The 4186-nt window shown below is 37.6% G+C and overlaps 1 pseudogene; it reads right to left on the bottom strand.

The window, feature by feature from the left end:
- Positions 1–759: 759 nt before the first annotated feature.
- On the bottom strand, positions 760–1300 carry LOC141499064 (large ribosomal subunit protein bL35m pseudogene; annotated as a pseudogene).
- Positions 1301–4186: the final 2886 nt, after the last annotated feature.

Here is a 4186-nt window from a genome sequence, read left to right as displayed (position 1 = left end):
TCAAAGAGTAGGATAGGTCAGTATGAGGAACGATCTAGTTGAGGTGGAAAAAATATGAAGAAAAGCCTGAGTTTCAGTAATCAAGAATTTGATTGAGCAATAGGCAACTGAAGGAAGTAGATATTTTACCTATTTAAAAAAGCTGCTTGGTTTTTTTGATCATTTTATGCAAGGGAGTTTTCCTGTTATTTAAAAGACCTCCTGACCTCCAGCTTTTACTTCCAGTTCATTCATCTAGGATATGATTGTCAACCAAATCTTCTGCATGTTTGGTACCCAGGAAATCTAATCTTCCTTTAGACAGAGAGTTTTCTTCAGCGGGACGTGTATGTCATAAGGAAATGACTTCCATCAAGAGACTTGAAGTCCTTGAACATTGCCTCTGGTAATAAAATATATTCTAGTGACTTCTAATGATCTGATTTTGATAGTAAAAACATTATAAAAATGAACAATCAGTTTTCAGAGAAGTCTGGTAGTCAGAATCACGACTGGTTGGTGTGACAAATATATTGTTTCACTCTTAATTCTAGAGCAGGGTCTCTATAGAGTGAAATAGGAAGAAATCTGTATTTATCTTAGTAGATGTGATTCTTTTTCTTTTTTTTTCTTCACTTGTTATCACCTATGATTTGTTCTGGAATTCTGTATTGTTGCCATTTAAACCATCTGCCTTATTCATCTTTGTACAGCAATATAAAGATCTACACAAAAATCAGATCCCCCTTGCTCTGACCTAGGTGTTCTGTGTCCACAGGCCTACACTTTGAGGTTGGTGAGATCATGGTATTTCTGGAAGGAGTCATTGATGGACCAGTTCTGCCTCTTTCAGAAAGACTTGGTCATTTTGTCAAGCAGTTTGCTTTGAGTTTTGTTGCAGAACACCTGTTCCCTGAGGCATCTTTTCCATGCCAACTTCTTTTTTTCCACAACCTTTTCTGGCCTTTTTCCTCAGCTAAAGACCACAGTGCAGTCAGAGAAACCTGAAGAGGCTTTCGAAGACTTCTTTTTTCCTTTTCTCAAACTACAGTATGTTAATGTTCTGACTGGTGATTGGAGGATAGATAGAAGCAAAGGGGTGACACTGTTAAGGATGGCTGAAGGGTACCTACGTATCAGATTTATAACAGGTGGGACTTGTTTGGCAATAGGAGAAACAATTGATGCTTGAATATGGCTGAAATGTCATCTGGACAGTGTGGAAACCAGACAGCAGAGAGTTGGAACAATTTTGGAAGGCTGATGAAACTAAAATATTGAGGGGTCAAATGATTCCTGCAGTGGCTTGTGTGGCCCACATGACTGCCACCAACTTTCCTCTGCTCCTTGTGATTCTATTTCTATAGAGATAGGGTCTGGAGTGCACTGATTAGCTGTGTGACTGAGTAAATAATTTAATTGTGTCTGTCTCAGTTTTCTCAACAGTAAAACAGGGGTATTCATAGTACCCATGCCTCAGGGTTTCATGAGAATCAAATGAGATATTTGTAAAAATGCTTAGTAAAGTAGCCAGCATAGAATAAGTACCTTATAAATGCTTACTCTCTTCCTATTGAGCTAAACAAATAAAACTCTGATTTGCCATCTTTCCCTTTTCTACTGTAGTTATGAAACCATAAGTCTGACTGAATCTGTTTAGTGATCTGCCTTCTCCCACAGCATCTCCTAAATTCTTTTCACTTAAATCTAGTACCACATCAATTAAGGAATCTGGGATGGTAGGGGAATGAATGAAGAGGTGGTATCTATAGTCTCCCTTTTGAGTTCAACCTAAAGTTTCTATGATTTAAACTTCCTGTAAACAGATTTCTATCAATCTAGACTTATTGTTTCAGTGCCTACTGGTACCGAGACATTAAGTGATTTGCTCAGGGTTCCATAATTTATATGTATCAGAGGTAGGGACATGGATCTAGGTGTACCCTTTACCTACTGTGACACTGCTCTATCATATCAAAATTGTGTTTATTGATTTTGAAAAAATGAGAAATTGTGCTTGGGTTTTTTAGTTTCTGATTCTAATTGTTGCTCTAAAAGAATGTATGAATGTGTATGTGTGTGTGTGTGTGTGTGTGTGTTTGTGAGGGGGGGAAGAGAGAGAGAGAGAGAGAGAGAGAGAGAGAGAGAGAGAGAGAGAAGGGTTCTGAATATTCTTAGTGAGCACAAGTAAACAGAAAAAGCATTAAGTGGGAAAAAAAAGAAAATATTAACAAAAGCACAACAAATTGATGAACTTTAATCCTGAGTGTTTATTTCCCCTCCAAAGGGGAATAAAACCTGGTAGGTGAAATGAATTTTCTCGTTCTGCATTATGTCTTTGCTTGAAAGAGAAATGGCAGACTGGAGAAACAGGTAGCCAGAGCTCTTTAAAAACAACCCACCAGCAAAAAACAAGGAGGCCAAACTGGTTTTATTTTGATGGGAAGTCATTGCTATAAGCCTAAAGAGTAGAAAGAAAGAGAGCATGTTTCTAAAACTGAGAAGAGTTTCCATTTTGATTTGGTTTGAAAGAACAGGTGAAAGTTTCAGTTTTCAATTCCCTCTGAGGTGATTTGCCCTAATTTGAACTTCTGATGCTGAAAATTGAATGGAAAATGAGAACTTTCTGTAGTTCAGCCATTGCCATCTTATCCACATTATTATTATGACTTGGGGATTGTCAGAGACTCTTAGTGCTATGTAGGAGAGAGTAACCTTAGTCCCTGCCCTCAGGGTTTACAACTGCAATCTCAGGAAATATCTCCTGGTTTTGTATCAGCTCCAGAGAGGAAATAGATCTGTTTGTGCTGGGGAAATGTTGCTTCCCCTGATTTGAGTCATGGCCTTCTTGTTCCTCATATACACAATTTCCCTCTGCTCAATTCCCTCATTTTCATTTCTTTCAATGTGAGGGGATAAATGGTTCTTGGGGATGTGATGGCAAAGGTGAGACCAAAAATTGCCTATTTTCCTTGCAGCTTTTAAAGTTCTTTGCACAAAGTTGGAGTTAAAAGCTTATAGTGACTGTGCTCCATTCCTAGCAAGGCTGATAAATCAATTCATGCTCCTGTGATAATGTTGCCCATAGTCTAATTGTATGACTTTCCTGGGAATATATTGGTATTTTTACAGGGAACTTCTGTAGAAATGATTCTATAATCTTTTTTTTTTTTAGTTTTTTTTTTCAAGGCAAACGGGGTTAAGTGGCTTGCCCAAGGCCACACAGCTAGGTAATTATTAAGTGTCTGAGACTGGATTTGAACCCAGGTACTCTTGACTCCAGGCTGGTGCTTTATCCACTGTGCCACCTAGCCGCCCCTGATTCTATAATCTTAAAGGAAGCTGTATCTTTAAAACAACGTGGTGGGAGGAGAACTGGACTGTTTTATTGGCTCCATTACTAACATGCCGTGTGACCCTGCATTACTTATAGAATGTCAGAGTTGGAAAGGATTTTGAAGACCCTTAGTTTAATCCTGCAAGTTGTATATAAGAACAACTTGAACTAAAATCATCTACAGTAGTCCCAATACGTGATCATCTGGTCATTGTTCAAAGGTAAGGGGAAGAAAAGATTGCTCAGTGAAGGACACTCTACTACTACCCTCAAGGCATCCAATTCTACTTTCTGATAGTTAAATTGTTCTTAAAAATGTCCTTCTATAAATCCTTTAAAGTTGTTTTCAGCTTTATTGATGTGTTTTTTTTAACATTTCAAACATTTAGATTATTTCTAACTTTGTGAGTTTTCTTATAATAAAGTAAAACAGGTGAGATGAATAATATAGTGATCTCATCTGATCTCATGTAGCCTTAATGAATGTCTTCTAATTAGTCTTTAATGTATTTCATATATTTCTTCTGACTCTTATATTGTAAAATTTCCATTAAATTCCTGCTTTTTTGATGCAAATACCTGAAAGTCTTTCAGTTCTTCAAATTCTGGGGGTTTACATCTCCAAAATAATAGTGTTGGCTCTGGTCTGAGAAAGAATTTACTAGATGAGGAGTTTTCTCCAAGGAAAATTGGTATTTCATTGGATACTGTGCTGGCATAGTGGGTTGAGAGTTGGGAGATACTCTAGCAAAGAGGCATCTGACATATCCCCATGTATATGGGGAAAGAAAAGGAAGGAAAAGAGAAGAAATGATCTTAGACAAATAGTTGTCTGTTTGAAAGTAGAGCTGGAGGTCAGAAATAGGTGCC

The sequence above is a fragment of the Macrotis lagotis genome, chromosome X (genome assembly GCF_037893015.1).
Source record: "Macrotis lagotis isolate mMagLag1 chromosome X, bilby.v1.9.chrom.fasta, whole genome shotgun sequence".
NCBI classification, from domain to species: Eukaryota; Metazoa; Chordata; class Mammalia; order Peramelemorphia; family Peramelidae; genus Macrotis; species Macrotis lagotis.
The sequence above is the reverse complement of the archived record's forward strand: the minus strand, read 5'-3'. Positions and strand labels throughout refer to the sequence as shown.